Source organism: Paroedura picta, chromosome 6 (assembly GCF_049243985.1).
Source record: "Paroedura picta isolate Pp20150507F chromosome 6, Ppicta_v3.0, whole genome shotgun sequence".
NCBI classification, from domain to species: Eukaryota; Metazoa; Chordata; class Lepidosauria; order Squamata; family Gekkonidae; genus Paroedura; species Paroedura picta.
In genome coordinates, this window is record NC_135374.1 from 22,470,532 (window position 1) to 22,490,759 (window position 20,228).

Sequence of the window (20,228 nt, forward strand, 5' to 3'; positions counted from 1 at the left end):
TGGCAACAGTCTTGGAGCAGCTCAAAATAATAAAATTTCGTACAAGATAAAATCCTGCGCATTGAACAAGTGCTTTAAAACAGTCTTGAATAAAACCAACAAACATGCACATTCAGATGCCAGTAGGTGCTTAGCCTTGGTCCAACTTTAAGCCCAGTGGAAGAGTTCATGTAAGCCATTTCAGCACATCTTGAGGGCACTGAACAACCATTTAATGCAGCGGTCTCTAATCTGGCCCTCATAGCACCACGGGACCCACCAGTACTTCCTCAGGTCCCCAGTAAACGTTTCGAAAAGTAGGCAGGATCATTGTAAAGCAGAGTTTGTCATTGGCTGACTGCATTCAAATGCAAGGGTTTTCCTTGGCTACAACAACAGCTGCAGTCACTGGAGGATCAGGACCCCATCTGCAGAAACTCCATACCTGGCCCTGTTATGTGGGTTTTTTGATCCGCACACTGGGGGCCATGTTCAGAATTAGACATATGAGTATATATATATTATTATATTATTGTAAATACTTGCACACATACATGCAGAGAGATGCTAGTATAAATGGAATAATAGTCATCCTCTCTAAGCTCCAAATATAACAAAATATAGTTGCACATTAATGTGGTCCCATGATTCTGTGACTAATAACCGTAGAGACATATACTGTAGGCTGAGGCCACCAAAGAGCTTTTGTTTTGACTGATTCTTTTATGGTTCTATCCATAATGGGAACACAACATGAAATGTACCATTAACTGAGCAAGCAGCCAGAATGCCAAAGGTCTACTGTGATGTCATTGATAACCAATGAAACTGTTGCTTTTCTCCACAGAGAGTTTCTGGCTTATTATCATGTTCAGATTAATGAGATCAGTGCCACAAACTTGCCTGTTGGCTGAAGCAGGGAATCGTGTGCTTTATTTCTTGATAATCTTTGTTTTGGCCTCATTAAAATATTGAAATGCCATGAAGAAAATTAAAGGTACAATCAAATAGTCTTTCCAAGTATGTGGATGATCCAGAAAACACATTTTTACTAATTTTATTGCTCATTTTCAGAGACAGTATCTGCTTTGTTTATTAAACACAACATTAAACACAACTGCACACAGTCGTTTCAGTAATCATGAATTGTGTACAGGGCCTTCTTTCACTTTGCAAGAGCGTGGACAGATGCAATGGCCCTTGGGCAGCATCCACTGCAAAGTCTTCTTACAAAAGCCCGACTGAAATGAATGGGAGTTACAAAGGAGCGCAGTTCCTTTGGGGACATAAAGGAGAACTTCCCCACAAGCAGGTGACATTTGGAGGCAGGGACTGTCTGTTGAATGGCTGGGAGCCCCCAGAGAATAGAACTGCCTGCCATTCAACAGCAATTACAACTATGGATGGAGAAAGTGGATAAAGGGAGCATTTTCTCCATCTCCCCAAATAGTAGAACTCAAGGGCACTCAATGAAGTTGATGTGCAATATGTACAGGAAGGAAATACTTCATGTGGGATTTATTGCCAGTGGAGATTGTGATGGCTGCGAATACAGATGCCTTTAAAAGGAGCTTAGACTGATTCATGGAGGGGGTCAGTCCATCAATGGTTAGTAGCCAAGTTGAGTAAAATGAACCTCCTCATTCAGAGGCAGTAGATCTCTGAAACCCAGAGCCAGGAGCCCATGTTAGGGGAAGGCCTCGGCCTCTAAACCCTTTTTGCTGCCCCTCCATAGTAACTGGTTGGCTGTGTGAGACAGGATGCTGGACTAGACAGACCAATGGTCTGATCCAACACAGCTTATATAAAAGGAGACTCCAACAGGAAAGCGCTGAATCAGTTGGTTTGATATATTTACCAGAAGGTCCAAAGGTTTGACAGTTTGTTCAGTTTTCAGTTGCTTAACAAAACGTAAGCCCTCTGTGTTACAGCTGTTGTGGATGATCACTTTGTCTGTAGAGTTTTGCAATGAAATGTCACAAAATTGTCTTTTATTTATTTTATATTATATTTGTTGGGTTTCTAGGCCACCCCTCTCCACAATGGTCTCAGAGTGGCTTACCACAAACATAGATGAAACCCCAGAAAATAAAAATTCTTAAAATCCTAAAAATCTATTTTAAAATATACACCAATCACTTGTGCCATTGAATCCCCAAGGAGCCTCTCCCCAAGGAGAGATGAATTTCCCGTTTCCAGCCCAGCTTGGGGAGGGGGGTATACTGTCTAGGCAGAAACCCAGGCAGGGATTTAGGTGGGGAGGCCCATTCAGGTGGTAAGGGCCTCAATCAAATGCCTGGTACAGGAGCGCCGTTTTATGGGCCCTTCAGAACTTCCAAAGTTCCATAAGGGTTTGGGCTTCCATTGGCAGCTCTTTAACTCTTCAATCGCATATTTTTCCTTATGTATACAAAAATCTTGCTGACAAAGAATACTTGACACGCATCTGACACTGTGGGCTCAAGCCCATAACACCCTTAAGCTACAATATAGTCTCAATTCATCCTATAAAAAGGCCCCCCAGTTTTTCATGTGCTACAAGAATTGGTTTTTGTTTTTACAATTAACACATTGAGGGAATTGCACAAACTGCATGGTAGCATGTTGCCTGGTGGTTGCTGCTAGGCCTGGCAAAATCACTTCCCCTCCTGCCTTTAACTGACAGAAACCAAGGTTTGAAGGCTGGCAATATTGCAGTTGCCTGGCAACCCAAACAATGGCCACTGAAATCTCCTTTCCTAAGGTACAGGCGCTGCTTGTATTATGTTGGGGTGTTTAACCCTGCAATGTTTATTTTTATTTTTTAGATTTCACATTTTTTCTGCCAGTCTGGGGCCTTTCTTAGGCTTGTAGAAAGATATGTCTTGTCAGTTCACAGCTCCAGTCTCTGGATTAAATAGAGCCATGTTCAGAATCAGATAACTGATGGAGAGCAATCATTTGTAAATCATTTTGGATTTCAACAAGGTGAATTCAAATAATTCTTGGATTTGACAGCTGCTGGCTTCCCAGAGGCAGCAGCAAAATCTTCTCACAGCTGTCTTGTCTAAAACAGCCTATAAAAAGGCCATGCACTGCTGTTCCCTGGACGTTTCTGCATATGTTCTTCCAATCTTTGGTTGTTTTTCACCAGGATCCCTTTTTAATAACCTCTTTTCTCATCTTAGCAATGAAGAGATCTAAGTGGGGAGGCAGAGGGAAAATAAACAAGTGGGAGATGCTGACGAAATATTTGAGCAGCCCAGCAGAGTGCTAGCGAAGTAATTAAAATACTGTTAAAAAATTCTACTCCTCAAATGTATTAGGTAGTTTTTTAATTAAGAAAACAACTTGTAATAATAAAGAATGTTCTTGGTGCATGATGTAGAGCAAGAAGCAGCTGTTGCTGACCCTACTCTCCCATTTTAGAAACAGCAGAGACTGGCTGTATTTGGCCGCAGGTCTCACAAGACCGAGAGAGGCTAACGTTGGCCACAAAGTCTTGTTTTAACAAAAGGCTGCCTATCTGTGACATGCCAGCGGAAGGCCGATTTAAGGCTATCAGTGTACAAGGCAGTGTCCGATATCCGACTACAAGAAACGGAATCTTTCTTCTCAGTCCTTGTATATTTGATAGAGAAAATCTTCTTTGGGATCAGGCCCATGCTGCAGCAGGGCCAGAAGATTCCTGGACTTATTTGGGACAAAAATATTTTGTTTCATTTAAAAAAAAAACATTGCTAGAGCATGGGATAACGAAAGGGAAGGTCTTAACGTTGCTTTGCTGCAGAACTGTCACTATTTTTATTTTAAAATAATCCCAGATATTAGATATTCTGTTCACGGTTGCAGTCCTACTTTAACACAAAACTGAGGCATGAACCGGTGCCTGAAAACAGAAGGCACCGCAATAGAAAGGCCTTTGCCCCCACTGCACTGCAGGCTTGCACCACCCAAATGCCTACAGGCATTGGCTCTGCTCTCACTCTGTTAGTAAAACTACCGCCAGAGAAATATATGCTTATGCACACCTGCCACACAGTTTGTATACATCACACACATTGGAGCCATGGGATAAAAGAAGTATTTCTCAGAACTGAAGCAAATTATTACAGTTCCCTGGTATCTACTGGGGCTAAGGATGCCAGCCTCTAGGAGGGACCTGGGGATCCCCTAGAATTACAGCTCATCTTCAGACTACAAAGTTCAGTGTCCCTAGAGAAAATGTAAGGGGGGAGGGGAATTATGAAGCATTATACCCCAATGATGTCCCTGTCCTCTCCAAGCTCCATCCCCAAATCTCCAGAAATTTCCCGACCTGGATCTGGTAACCCTGCCCTCCCTACAACCCTGCTGGAGGCCAGGGGGACTTGACGACCCTAACTGGGGCCAGAGACACCCAGGAACGGATTGCTGAAATACAGACATCAACTACCAAGGGCTGACATGCCTCCAAACCAAGGGCTGACGTGCCTCTTTCTGTGTAAGAGAACCACGGAAAGTTTCATGAAACCTTATTTCTCTGTTCAGTCCTCAATCTTTATGGTACATTGCTGATGCAACATTCGGATCCCCAAATGCTATTCCAAGAATACGGAGGGATATTTCACAGATTAGCCTTAACTTTCGTCACAAACTGTTCAGAGAACCTGTCACAAAGTTCAGCTTATATTACAATCCACTGGGTGTATGTGTTTTTGGTTAACAAGTCCCTTCGTTTGCTTTGGGCAAATACTACACAACATGGCATCTTCTTGCACAGCAGTATCCGTAAAAGCAAGAGTTTGAAATCAGAACGTGGTTTGCTTTGCAGGGAGATAAAAAAAAACCCCATGAGATTGGCCCTGTCTTATCCCTTTTAATATCCCTAGAAAGGTTCCTTCTTCAATTAATGTCACAGTATGGATGTCCATGGGGAGCTAAGGAGACAACAAAGGGTCTCCATTATTTGGCTTCTTATTGGTAACCTTTTGCCCTCTGGGGCTAATTTAGCTAATAGCCTAATAATTATTTGCTCAGTAAATACCAGAAAGCATTAACTGCCTTGTGTCAAAGTGTATACACAACAAGGACTTAAGACATTTCTCCTCTCTATGCTGGGAAAGAATGTACGGAGTTCTTTCCCGTACAATGCATGGTAGTTTACACAGGCTGGAAAGCTTAGTTACACTGAGATGGAAGACAGAGGACAGACATACGCCTAGGCTACTGTAGCTTTCCAAATCTCCTCTAAAGGTCAAGGCGCACAGAGTTGCCTGCTGTGGTTCTCCTGGTGAATGACATCCAGTACAAAAGAGACAAGTGTCTGTAAACAACGCCACCTGAAAACCTGGCTACCTTTCCGGTCACACTCCTTGAGGCTATATCATGAAAAAATCAGATTGCACTGATCCCAGCACTGATGGCCCACTGCAAGAACATGAAAAGCCTGTTAGATGAGGTCAGAGGTCCATCTAATCCAACATCCTGTGTTCCCACAGGGGCCAACCAGCAACTTTTGGCACTACCATCCCTGCCAGCTCAGAAGATAATGTCCTTTTCTCTCTCTTGCTGTCTCACCCAAGACCACAACTCAACTATCCTGGTATTTGTTAAGCCGTTAACACTATAGGTGGACAGGCTGTGGGTGAGGTGCAATACACCCAAATTCCTCCGTCTCTAGGCAGGTGAAGAGCACCTGATCAGGACCACTTTTGGCCTTTTTCCAAAGAGTGTTTTTCCCTGGTCAGAGGTGGTCCAGCTTTGATAGCTGAACATTTCTGGAGGGAAAACTGGCAACTATACGCAGGTAACAAGTTCCCAGAAATCAGGTTTACCACTTTTGCCTTTGCTGTTAGAAGACTGGCCTTTTTTAAAAAATTTAGCCCAATGATGTTTAGTTTATAACAGAAACTAGTCTCGAAAATTCTCCAAAAGACTAACCAAAGGGGAGAAAAAGCAAGAGTTTCCCTCTCTTTGTCATTACAGTCCCAATAGTAATCCTTAAATGCTTGACCAATACTTTTTAATATCCCAGATAGAGATGCAAGTAAAGATCTTACAAAGATATTCAGGGGGGTTATAGGTTTTCCCTGTATCTTCTTCCCTACATTGTTTCCTCTTCCTCTCCTTCTGGCAGATCCCATAGCCTCTTGTTTTTCCCTGATTCTTTCTTCTCATTCACTAACCAACCTTTTCTTCAATCTGACCCTCCAATCGTGACCTTTATTTATTATTTACTTACTTCATTTATGCCCTGCCTTCCTACCCAACAGGGACCAAAGGTGGATTATAACATTCTTCCCTGCTCTTTGATTATATCCTCACAGCATTTTTGTGACAAAGTCAACCAGCCAGCTTCCAGGGCAGAATGGGAATATGAAACTAGGTCTTCCAGACCCCAGCCCAGCACTCAAACAATTACATCACCCAGGCTCTCTGCTTTCCTGTGTTTCTGTTCCTGGGAGCCTCCTTCCCCCAGATAACCCTGGCCAAGTAGTAGAATAATGTCTTACCATGACTATATGTGTTAGTCCCAATTCTATAGTGGACTAACACATATCATGCAGAATTCTCCCCATGCAATATGTTTTAAAAAATCTGTATGCATGCAATTCTGGGAAAGTAGAGCAATACATACCTTAATGTAGCCATTTGGGATGATTTGCAGAATATATTATTTTGTCTCCTTAGTTAAAACAACTTTTTAGGTGGTCCTTTGCCTTCAGCAAGTCAGGCATATAATTCTTTGTAGAGATTCATGTTTTTCGTTCCTAGATTGGTGTTGCTTGCCAGCAGGAATCGCTTCATGCAGATCCGGTGACACTTGATGTATTTCACAGACCATCTGTTCCAGTCTGCATTTCATTAACACTCATGCCCACTTGTAACTGGCATATCACTGAGTGATAGGCAATCTTTTGCACCACAATAGAACTCATTAGCAGAGCCCTGGCCAGTACAAACCCCTTTCAATAAACACATTCAGGAAGGAGTAACGTTTTCATGTGCTAAGCCATGGCAGCTAATGCAAACCTACATCTTCATATTGTTAAATGTTGGGCTGTCAACCCATTAAAGAAGTCTAGTAGATTCATTATCTGCCTTTTTGACCAATTAATGCTTGTAACCCCAATTAAAAAGAAATTCACTCTAGGACCTTTTACTTGTACGGGCAGTCTCTTGACACTGGTGAGAACAATACTGCAGCAATTAATTTAAAATGATATAAGCGGTTTGTGAAAATGAGGCTAACATTTCTTATTTGACGTTGTGAGTAATGCTAAAATGAAACAGGATACTGCCCCTCTACCAGTTCTGTCTATTCACAATAAATAAAATAATCCATAAAATGCACAGCCATTGCCAGTCTGAGTGGACAGTACTGGCGTTGATGGACTAAGAGCCTGAGTCAGGATAAGGCAGCTTCATGGGACGAGAACCTTTCGACCGGAGATGCCCACGCTGGAAACTGGGACCTTACAGATGCTAAGCATACATCCTGCCACCAGGCTATGGCTCCATCCCTGAAAGTAGGGACCCCTTTGCCAACAGCAGGGGTAGTCAGACTGTGGACCTCCAGATGTCCATGGACTACAATTCCTATGAGCCCCTGCCAGCATGCTGTCAGGGGCTCATGGGAATTGTAGTCTATGGACATCTGGAGGGCCGTAGTTTGACTACCCCTGGCTAACAGTCATTTGTGCCAGATGTGACAAAACAGATTTTTTTTAAAAGCCATCACACTGCAGACTAGCGAACAGCAGGAAAATGCATGGTAGAAACAGGTGGGCAGTTAATATTAAATAATGTGTGCAGTGTCCTGATGTTTTCCCAGCCAGTGGAAAGCCTGCTACTTCAATGGAACCCTGTGCCCTCAGACAGTCGAGGTTGTCTGAACCAGTTTGGCGTGAATATATGGCCAGCTGATGGTGCAGTACACATCTCCTGTGTCCCAAGTTAATGCTCCAGGGGTTTCTGTCCATATAATTATCACCTCCTTAACCCAGTATCTTGCACCTAGAATCACAGAATCATAGAATAACAGAGTTGGAAGGGAATTCCTGGGTCATCTAGTCTAGCGATCCCCAACCTGTGGGCTGCGGACCACATGTGGTCCTTCGACTAATTGGAGGTGGGCCCTGAAGGACGCCTTCTCCCCCCCCCCCCGGCCCTTTACTTCACCCCCCCCCCAGCCCTTTACAACACACTTCATTGTTGTGGCGTGTCTGTATCTTATTTTGAAGGGATGTTTAAACATTATCATAGTGATCAGAGAGCGCTAGGGCAGTGGTTGAGAGTAGAGGAGTAAACTACCCCCCCCACTGAGCCTCAGTAAAAGGCATTGAGTGGTCCCCGGTGATAAAAAGGTTGGGGACCACTGATCTAGTCAAACCCCTGCCCTATGCAGGACACTCACATCCCAATTGCTCATCTACTCTAACCTGCCACCTCCTTGAGCCTTCACAGAATCAGCCTCTCCGTCAGATGGCTATCCAGCCTCTGTTTAAAAATCTCCAAAGATGGAGAACCCACCACCTCCCGAGGAAGCCTGTTCCACTGAGAAACCACTCTAACTGTCAGGAATTTCTTCCTGATGTGTAGACGTAATTTATTTTGAATTAATTTCATCCCACTGGTTCTGGTCTGACCCTCTGGGGCAAGAGAGAACAACTCTGCTCCACCTGGTTCTGTTATCATTCTGGCCAGCCACTGCCCTTACTAAATTCCTGATAAACTCCTAATGGCTTATTTCTTGCAGTGTGATTGCATCTCTCCTAACAGGCTCACTTTTCCCAAAGGCACACGACCAGGTTTCTCCTCTCTATCCCTGAATTATCTTTGGTAGCTAATTTGGCCTATCACCCCAAAAGGTATGCGCACATGTCTGTCTCTGCCCCCCAAATCTCCAGGAATTTCCCCACCCAGAGTTGGCAACCCTTGTGTCAGAAATTTGAAGTAGAGTAGCCAGATCCAGGCCTAGAGAATTTGGGATCGGAGTCTGAGGAGGGTGGGGTTTATTTATTTATTTATTTATTTATTTATTTATTTATTTATATTTTTATACCGCCCTTCCCTACGGCTCTGGGCGGTTTAGAAAGGGAAGGTGATTCAGTGGGGTATAATGCCATAGAGTCCTCCTTCCGCAGCCACCATTTTGTCCAGGTGAACATATCTGGAGATCAGTTGTAACAGCAGGCTGGCAACCCTGAGGCGGTCTGCTGGGAGGGCGCTATAGAAATCATCATCATCATCATCATCATCATCATCATCATCATCATCATCATCCAGAGGCAACTTACTATCTACGTTTATTCCAGCTCATACTTAAGTCACCACTAGCCTAATAATAATAGCCACTAATTACTGGATTAATAATAATAGTCCAAAGACAACTTACTGTCTATCAACCTTTACCTTTATTCCAGCTCATACTTTCAGTTGCCACTGGACTCCTGTTTTGCCACAACAGACTAACCTGGCTACCTTGCTAGACAAGCAAAAGGAAATTCAGTGCAAGAGGAAACTCAGTGCGTGCATGGCCTTAAGTGCTGTGGAAAGTTTCCTAATGAGACGGAATTCAGCACCAGGCTGATTCTCTAGAGAGCAAAGTTGCTCCTTATTTTCTGCACACCAAAATATTTTCTGATCCTTTGAGCAGTCACCTCCAGATGACAAAAGTCCACCCTCCTCCTTTTACTAGCGCAATTAACCTGTCACACCTACAGGCAACATCTGAATCAGCAGCTGATGCAGTAATATCATCAGAGCATATATCAGAGCATCCCCCCCTTTTCTGCTGGAGTCCACTAAAACACCCTGCCCAGCTGTGTCAGGTATTTTGCTGAAAACTAAATTGGACCCTGCTGCCTTTTAATAACATTTTAATGGCTCAAGTCTTGTATTTTTGGCTTTTTGGTTCTGACCTTGTAGTGATTTACAATGTCTCAGTTCAACTTTGAAATGTTTCACTTCATAAAACTATGAGCTGATGGCTGTGCTGTTGCTTCTAATTATTTGCTTCAGCTGAATGCAAAATATGCACTTTGGGGTTTATCTACAGTAAGAGTGGAGGCCTGCAGTTAGACTCCTGTTTGTCCTAAGGGACTGGCTCTAATTAAATGGAAAAAGCGAATGATCACCGACATTCTCTTGACAGCTCGTGGGATGCCCTCTCTAGAAAATACCCACAGATCCAGAGGTCATTGACCCCTTTCCTCTTATCCCAACAATGGCACATGTTTGTGCCAAGATTTTTTTTACTGTTGTTTCCGGACGCAGAAGTAGATATTCCCTGTAAACAGGAATATGTTTCACTCTTTTTCTTGCTGCCCAGTGTAGTTAAGAGGCATCATCCATGTGCACAATCAGAAATATGCCAAGTCCATCTGGGGAGTGGGCAGCCTCCTACGTTAGATGTTGGATACAAGTGCAGTACGTTCCCAAGACTTCCAGTCCCTCATTGCTGAGCCGACTCCAAATTAATCACCAATCTGTACTAATATGAATGTCTTCAAGATCATCAAGGTGGAGTATTTTAAGTATTTTAAGAATTAAAATATATTAACCTAAATCTATCCAATAGTGCAAGCCTATGGCCAAACTGTGGCTCTCCAGGTGTCCATGGACTACAATTCCCATGAGCCCCACCAGGGGCTCATGGGAATTGTAGTCCATGGACACCTGGAGAGCCACAGTTTGGCCACCGCTGCATCTAGTCTATGCATAATGAGCTAAGACCAGGATACTTGCATAATACACCCAGGTACCATCCCAACATTCTGTCCTCCTCTTCCAAAATTCAGGCATACTTAAGAGTGGCTAATTAACAACTTGAGACAGGGCTATGCAGATTGAACCAGGCCTGGTCTGGGCCTCAAGCTCAAAGGGGTCTTCAAATTTAGACAATGGTTCATTGGTTGGCGTTTGATAAATTTCACATCTTGTTTTGCTTTTCTGTTGTGGTTGTCCTTTTGTATTTTATTTATGTCTCAATGCCTCAAAAGCTGGCCCAGACCTCTGTAGCCCTCTAAGAGGATCTGCCCATGACTTTATCTCTAATTATCCCTCCATAAGTGCAGGGAGGAAAGTGAATGGAAATTAGGCATGTTGTAGTGGGGGCAAAAGAGCAGATGGCCTGGACTCCCCTGACAGGGTCATCCTACAAGGGGAACAATGCCCCCCCCCACATTCTCTACTATGAGTGGTGTCAAGGTCACATAGAAGAGAAAGTAATTTTTTTCTGCATAGTGATAGGGAAAGCAGCAGCAGGGGGGAAATGTAGCAAACTTTCCCTTAGTATGACATCAGTTCTGGGTTGAACTCAGAAACAGGGAAGCCAGTCTGCAGGTGAGACTCAGGGATCCTCTGGAGTTATAGCTCACCTCCAGATGACATAGATCAATTCCCCTGGGGAAAATGCTTGTTTTCAAGGCTGGACTCCATAGTGTTATACTCAACTGAGGTCCCGCTCCACTCCAAATCCCACCAACTCTTGGCTCCACCTCCAAAATCTCCAGGGATTTCCTAACCCCAGACCTGGCAACCTTACACCCAGGCCAGGGAGCAGGTGGCCTGGTTGTTTCAGTGCCTGTTTTGTCTAAGTCCCTGGCCTTGGAGGCATTCTACACTCCCAGGTTTGGGAGAATTGTCAGAACGTGGTATGTGGAAGCTGTGACTGGGGAAAAGTCTAGAGTTCTGAGCTGGTGTCCCAAAGGGGAGGGGATGAGCCCATGAAGGGATCTAGCTTTCAGTAAACTAGCTTTAAGTAAGCATGAATCACTATGCATCACATTTCATATTGTTTGGTAGGTTTATGTATTTAAATAGGTTGTCATTTTATATTTTAGTTATAGTTAAGGTTTGCGTCATAATCACTACATTCAGTTTATAATAATAAGAGTTGGTTCTCATATGCCACTTTTCTCTACCCAAAGGAGTCTCAAAGCGGCTTACAATCCCCTTCCCTTTCCTCTCCCCACAACAGACACCCTGTGAGGTAGGTGAGGCCAAGAGAGCCCTGATATTACTGCTTGGTCAGAACGGCTTTATCAATGCTGTGGAGAGCCCAAGGCCACCCAGCTGGCTGCATGTGGGAGAGCACAGAATTAAACCTGGCCTGCCAGTTTATAAGTCTGTGCTCCTAACCGCTACAGCAAACTGGCTAGAATCATAGAATCATAGAGTTGGAAGGGGCCATACAGGCCATCTAGTCCAACCCCCTGCTCAACGCAGGATCAGCCCTAAGCATCCTAAAGCACCCAAGAAAAGTGTGTATCCAACCTTTGCTTGAAGACTGCCAGTGTGGGGGAGCTCACCACCTCCTTAGGCAGCCTATTCCACTGCTGAACTACTCTGACTGTGAAAAACTTTTTCCTGATATCTAGCCTATATCATTGTACTTGTAGTTTAAACCCATTACTGCATGTCCTCTCCTCTGCAGCCAACAGACACAGCATCCTGCCCTCCTCCAAGTGACAACATTTCAAATACGTAAAGAGGGCTATCATGTCCCCGCTAGTTAGTTAATATGTATTCACACATATAAGGCTTAGATAGTCAGATCTTAGTTGGAACTCATAGGTCGTTAGTTGATCACGTATTCACATTCAACCATATAATCATTTAGTCACATTAAGGTTTGGTAGTAATATATAGCAATGCATTTTAGTAGTCTTAAGTCTTTAGTGTTGGAGGTTAAGGTAAACATTCTTGGAGGAAAATACAAGCACCTGGTGTTGTCCTAACGTCAGATTCCATCAGTCGATTGTTATGGAAAGCAAGAGGCCTTTTCTCATACCACTGGCCAGTGTTTAGGCATGGGAACGTGATAGAACCCTGAGACCATTCCCATGAGCATAAGGGATGTTCTCCACCAGTGGAAGACCACCCATTGGGTGAGTTATTGATGACATTTACACCTGTTAAATTATGTCATGTTTAGGTGGGGCTTGGAAGGTATTTAGCATGCTGTATGTTATTGTATTGCATCTTTGTCAATTTTCATGTTAGTGATCACAGATATATATATATTTACGCGAACTCAAGATGGGTCAGCCATTGTCTCTGACACTTCTTCTTCCCAAATTTCATCTTTCCCAAATACAGCCCCCAGATCTCCAGGAATTTCCCCAACCAGCATTGGCAATCCACACTATGTAACATCTACCAGAGAGCCAGCATGATGTAGTTATAACCATATTGGACCGCCGCATAATGTGCTTTTATCCCTGCTTCTGAAAACCCACAATTGGTTCACAGTGTGGTAATTAACACTCCTAATGCCCACAAAAAGGAACATGTAAGTCCAGTATCGTATGTGCGTTAGTTTGTTTCCAAACCCAACTTAGTACAAAGAAAGTACTACTTAAGAAATTTGAAACCCAAAATGGTTTAGGATCAATGTACTTCAGTAACAAACATCTCTACTTATATAATCCTACCCATCCATCCTATCTTTGGCAACTTAGATCTTCCGTTGATTTGCCACTACAGCTTGGAATATTCCTGGAGATTTGGGGAGCAATACCTGAAGAAAGTTGTGTCTGGGGAAAGAAGGGAGCTCAGGGGTGATGTATGGACACTAGGGTTTTCCTTGTTTACTAGACTCCATGGTATACCATACCTATCATGTGTCAAACTATTAGTTCTATCAGCAGAATTGATCTCTGGAGTCTGGAGATCGGCTGTATCTCCAGGAGAACTCCAGATTCCACCCTCTCATTTTGGACCTTTTCGCAGAGAAGTGAACAGCAGGATTCTCCAATACCCAGGGGAGGAATAAGAAATATTTGCTGGCTGAGGATTCTGCCAATATGAATACCTTGCAGGACCAAAACCTGTTATAACAAATCAAATAAGTTCTTAACCGTCTTGTTGCAAATTGTAAAATGTTGTTATATACATGTGTATTACCCTCTGATGAAGATCAGTATGATTGAAACACATTAGGTCTGAACTTGTTGGCATTGCTGGACAGAGTCTGCACTTACTTTGCTTATTCCATTGTCAATCCTGTTGAATTCAGATCGATTTGAACTTGGGTCTTCCTCTTCCCCCCCCCCCATTGAAACAGGAAAGTGTTCTGTACGTGGTTACGGTAGTCAGAAGGGGGGGGAGCCAAGTCTCTTTCTTTCTTTTCTTGAAGGGGGGGGGGGGAGAGGAGCCAAGCAGGGAGCCTCTTTCTTTTCTTGGAGGGGAGGGGGAGAGGATCGAAGAAGGCAGAGGAGGGAGAAAAAAAATCCAAGACCGACAGAAGTGGAGAGAAATTAGGGGCTTCTCCTTTAAGGCAAGCTTGTCACATGAGTAGCTTTGGCTAATCAGGGGTTCTCTACCACGGAGCAAAGCCCAGATTCATAACAGCCTGCTTTCTCAATTCGATTCTTTAAATATTGAGCATTAAAAGCACTCTAAGCTATCACACAATAAAGGTAGGGTCACTCCAGATCAATCCTTCTTGCTGCAGAAAGAAAATTTAAATCGGCCCAAATTAAAACGGAAATTGCATTCTTTGTAGACGGCAGGGACTGAATCGACCTGGGATTGGAATAAAAGCTCAGTGCAGTTTACAGTTTACACCCAGGTATACTCACTGAGATGTTTCATGTGTGCCAAATAGATATTCTTTTATGGGTTTTAAACATTTTTGAGTTCTAATTGTAAATTGTTTCTATTTTTTTACATTTGGTTTTATCCCTAACCTTTTTGTTTTTTTGTTTCCCTTTATGTTACTTGTTTTTAAGCCACTTTTATTTCAGAAAGGGGACGATGAGTTTTAATCCATTTGCTGATCTCTACTCTGATACAACTGCTCTGACCACTCAGTTGTTTTCGTTCTCTACTGCAGTTCTGGAACTTTCAAATGCTGCTGCCTTGGTAGTTCTAATCTCGTTTTACTGACAGAATTTTTCATTAGCTACCTTAGGTGATAATTTATTTTAAAAGAAACGCAGGGTGCAAGGACTAGTCATCAAAAACAATATATCTAGCATGCGTTTAGGAAAAACTCTTCAGTTGGATCTGGGCCACGTTAGCCCCGTGAAATGGTAATGAGAAAAGAGAGATCACAACTGCATAGACCAGTGGTTCTCAACCCTCCTACTGCCGCGACCCTTTAATACAGTTCCTCAATTTGTGGTGACCCCCAACCATAAAATTATGCAAGTGTTCTTTCACAGGAATTGAACCGAAACTGACCAATGGTGTGAAGATCCATTGTTCATGATGGTATATAAATTGTTTTTTTTTCCTGGGGTTTCTCAGTTTAGCCCTGCCTCTTGTCCCACCATGCCGATCTCACTCTTTCCTGCTGCTCCAGACAGACGAACATTCTATCTCGATCTACCCTGCAAGGCTGTTGTGTAGAGGGCACTCCCCCACTGCCAAGCTGCTTACCCTACCACGACCCCCATGAAAGGATCGTTCGACACCCAAAGGGGTCCCGACCCCCAGGATGAGAACCACTGGCGTAGACAGTTCAAGGAGAAACAGAAAATGCGGTGGGTGGCAGGACTGGAAAGGACCATGGGGAAAACTCTGAATGGCTTGGCATTCCAGAATTGAGAGCAACATTTAGAAACTCCACTCTTAAGTTCACAACTCTTTAAAAATATATTGTTATTGTTATTGTTTTACTTATATCCCACAACTCCCAGCCAATCTGTTCTCTTGTTTAACTGAAAACCAGTACGAGATATAATAAAGAAAATGCCAAGGTACATAACATCAATCAATCAATAGATAGCATCAATCAATGGTTCCCTAACATATGTTCACGAAAGCACATGCAACACGTACAAAACACGTTCCTATCTCCCAAAGACTGTGTCGCTCACATCCATTATAGTTCTGCAGATTAGGCAAAGCACCTCCCACCTCCCCGTCAAATAGCTCTAATGTCAAGGTAACCCTGAGTAAACAGCCTTTGATCCTGCCATTCAGCTACAGCATTTGCTGAAGAAGTTGCACCTCAATCCTGGATTCATTGAGTTCCTCAGAACTGGTAACACTGGGGGAAAGGCAGACATAAATAGGAACAAACAAATAGATAACTTAGAAAAAGTCACAGTAATTTATTCCTAAACAAGGAGACAGAGGAGTGCAAGTTCCATATTCCTGTCCCCCGCAACCCGGTTCATACATTAATCATTTTGGAAGCCATCAAAGAGCAAAACTATCCATTCTTAATGATCAGAATTAAGCAGATGGACTTGTACACAATAAAACCCAAGGAGCTCCCTGCAGTTTCTTTCTGATGGAAACTACCTCCATGTTTAGCTTTTTAAAATAAAACTGTGTGTTTGTTTTAAAGGCTTATCACAAATGCAGCCTAATTATTGACAGGTTTCCTCTCTAAAGCAACTTCTGCAAAGTTCAGTGACGTGCTTCTCAGTAACTACAGGTAGGGTTTCAGCCTTTCCCTACCAGGCATGCTTCACAACATCTGGATTTTAATATAACACACCAGGGCGATTTTGGTGTGTGGGATGCATTGCCGCTTTCTGATTGCCACAATCGTATTGTAATCGGCCATATCATGCATTTACCCGTGGCACAGAAAGTTTTCTTGGGACTGCCACTCGTGCTTTTTTCTTTCCTTTTTTTTGGCAAAGCTGTCCTCACTAACCTAGGAATCAAAGGAGGCAATAGGAGCGAAAGAAAGGCAAAGGGTGCTTAGGAGCAAGTGAAGGCTCTTACCTGCCTGTGAGTGCCCCAGGCATGTGCCGGTCCTTCGCAGAAGGGATCCCAAGGTATATTCCCACAGCAGCGTGAAAACGAGTGGCTCAGCCTTCCCTTTTGCCAGCAAGCCGCCTACACCAAAGCTTTCAGGCACGGTGACTAATATTTACCCTGCCTGCCTACAGCTGGGCGAAGTACAGTCGGGACCTCCAGCGTTTCAAATGGATTCTGAGAGCCGCCGTCCACCTCGCTGGCGTTTTCATTAGCAGCCCTTTTCTGGCTCCAGCCAGCTGCTCTGAGGCGAGCCTCCCTCCCTCCCCCCCTTTCGCCTCACTTCCCTGTCACAGGCAGAATGGGGAGCGAGTGTTAAAGCACGAAATAAGCACCTTTCATAAACATTGCCCTCAGCCTGTCCTGAGACAACTGGACTTCCCTTCCTCCCCTGCAAGAGACATTAGAGCCTGTAGCTTCTGTTGACACACTAGCCACACCTAGCTCTTTTGCCCCCTTTTGTCCAGGTGCCTCTGTATGGAAGATGCTGCTATGCCAAAGATTGACTTGGGTTGTAGCAGCAGGGGGGTGGTGGTGGAGGGGGGGGGGATTAGGACTGTCAGCAGGGGAAACGCAAAAGGAATAAAGGGGATAACTAAAGCCGGGAGTAGTTAGGATTAGTCCCATCCTGCTCCCAACTCTGTTCTCCCTCCCATGTAGGCTCCTGAAAATATAAACACCCAGCTCAGCAAATGGGGGGCGGGGGGCTATAAATGAACACAGACTCAAAAAACATCCTACCAGATTTGGGGGGAGGGGGGATTTCCTAATACAATACCCAAGATACAATAAAATCAGAGTCCAGTAGCACCTTTAAGACCAACAAAGATTTAATTAAACGCCTTGATTAAATCTTTGTTGGTTTTAAAGGTGCTACTGGACTCTGATTTTATTGTGCTACTTCAGACCAACACAGCTACTCATTTGAAAATACCCAAGATTGACCCTGAACATGGTCAAGTATGCTCATTGATTTCCCCCACATAACAATACTAAAGATCACCCAAGGAACAGCAATTGTTCCTTAATATCCTATGAACTATTCCTGGACTCACAATGAAGAGGAAAGGTACACATTTCCATTTCTTCCTTGTGGGCGGCTCATAGGAGAAGGTGTTTTGTTTGTTTGTTTGTTTTGAAAATCCACCCCCCCCCCACTTTTCTGTCGGATCAGGACCCAAAGCAGCTTTTCACATCATTTCCCCCTCCTCCACGGAATCCCCCCAACGACAGCCTTGTGAGGGCTGGTTAGGCTGAGAGATTGTGATGGGCCCAAGGTCACCTGGTGAGCTTCCATGGCTGAATGGGGAACCCCAGGTCCTAGCTTGACACTGAACCCACTACGCCATGCCCTCTCTGTCATTTGCTCAGACAGCCAGAGATACTCATTAAAAATACAACTACCTGGCAGCAGCTGTAGCCAGCTTTCAAATGTCAGGTTAGTAACAGGTAAAAGAGTAGCTCACCCCCCCCCCCTGGGAGACCTTGATAATCACCTGGACCCAGTCCACCAGCCCCCCTCCCTGGAAGATTTATTAATTTGGAAGGACAGCAGGTGTACAAGTAGGTAGTAGGTCTGAAACTTCTGAGAATCCTGCCCATATCCTCAAACTGAACAAGATGGAAGTATCCCAGGCACCAAGACAAATCAACCCACTGGGACTTTCTGATCCTGTCACCGCTAAATGCAGAGTCCAAGTCGGAGGAGCGAGAGTTTATCCTCAATGTTCTAAACAAAAGAATCCCAGCAGGTTTAAGTCCTAAACCAGGGGTAGTCGAACTGCGGCCCTCCAGGTGTCCATGGACTACAATTGTAGTCCATGGACATCTGGAGGGCCGCAGTTTGACTACCCCTGCCCTAAACAGTCTGGGACACCCCAAAGGGCATTAAGATCTTCCGACCAAAACCTGCTTAGGATCCCTGGCCCAAGGGAGGAGAGACAGGCCTCAACCAGGGCTTCAGCTTTGGCCTTAGTCTTGTGGAACATTCTCCCAAGAGAGATCAGTGTCCTGTGAGACCTTAACCAGTTCCACAGGGCCTACAAGATAGAGCTGTTCCACCAGGCCCTGATGGACCACGAAGACATACTGGCCGCACTGCCAGAAACTGAGGGAAGATCTGCCCTCTAAGGACCTGACCCCCCCCCCAACAACCTAAACTAGTTGGGGGAGACTGAAACACAATTGTTTATTGAGTATGTATATGTTTTATACTTTATTGCATGCCATTTTATGCTTTTACCTGCCCTGAGTGTTCAGGAAGGGCAGGCTATAAAAATAAAGATTTATGTATTATTTACCTCCTGTTGGCCAAACCCCCCGTCCCGAAGAGTTCCACAGGTCTATACTGAGCAGATGCGATAGTGGCAGAGAAATGTTTAGGGAATAACTGAGGCTGAGGAATGTCATTGACTCTCAGAGCAGGCTAGCGCACAAGTACTCTTAAATCTTCAAAATTAGTTAAGTACCGTTTGGAGCAGGGCTGGGGAGAGGCCACATAAAAATCTCCTAAATAAATATTAATCTCTGCGGTTCACTCTGTATTAGTTTTGTACTTCTAAAAATCCCAGCAAGGCAGAACATTCTGTCCACTTTCCAAAGCACAGCAATAACCATCCCCCCCTCCCATTCAGCCATCTCTCAAATATAATTATCATGAAAGAAATAGCCAAACCCTGCTCAAAAGCGCCCCCCTGTTAAGCAGGTAGCTGAACAGCAGCGATGATGTGAGAAGTGCAGATTGTTCATCAGCATCCTGATCACTTTCAGAGGCAGACTAAAGTCATTATCCCTTGTAAAAGGTGTTAAGTGCCTTCAGTTGACTATGAAAGCCATGGGAAGGGAAGTCAAAAAATGTTGGTGGCCATTGCAAGCAGAAGCGATTGCTGCAAGAATTTAAAGCTGGCATGGTGTGATAGCTAATGAGGTCCCCTTCTCATGCAGCCGTCAACTGGCTGCAATCTCTTCCGAAGGACATCCGGGGCTCATCCAGCACACATCACCCAATTTCATATAGAAGAAGAAGAAGAGTTGGTTCTTATATACCGTTTTTCCCTACCCAAAGGAGGCTCAAAGCGGCTTACAGTCGCCTTCCCATTCCTCTCCCCATAACAGACACCCTGTGGGGTGGGTAGAGGCTGAGAGAGCCCTGATATCACTGCTCGGTCAGAACAGCTTTATCAGAGCCGTGGCAAGACCAAGGTCACCCACTTGGTTGCATGTGGGGGAGCGCAGAATCGGTCCGCACTCCTAACCACTACACCAAACTGGCTCTCATGTGCTGATAATGCCCTTTGACTTTATGCGCTGGCCAAACAGGTCAGCCTCTATGCGAGAGAATCAGTGAACCCAAATCTGACCTAAGAAGTCCCTGCATTCAGGAATCTGTAGGGTGATATTTTCATGCTCCTGGGCATGTAGGTACAGATCTGATAGCCACTGCTTTTCTTATACTTCAGAACGCTTCTTCTTGATTGGTTGTATTTATCCCAGGTTATTACTGTTTATACCCCAAGAGAGGCTAGAACTTTTGACCTCTGTAAACATCCATGCAAATAATTATA

At 44.2% G+C, this 20,228-nt stretch overlaps 1 protein-coding gene across 8 annotated transcripts in view; it reads right to left on the minus strand.

Moving 5' to 3' along the window:
* Positions 1-20,228, minus strand: part of SPATA13 (spermatogenesis associated 13) — a 159,993-nt gene that overhangs the window by 79,862 nt on the left and 59,903 nt on the right. Inside the window, exon 1 of one of the 8 annotated variants that reach the window (XM_077341710.1) lies at positions 16,633-16,890. The exons of the other annotated variants lie outside the window; for them this stretch is intronic. The gene's annotated coding sequence lies outside the window, so the exon portion shown is untranslated. Of the gene's footprint in view, positions 1-16,632; positions 16,891-20,228 lie in introns of those variants that run through there. 8 annotated transcript variants of the gene reach the window in all.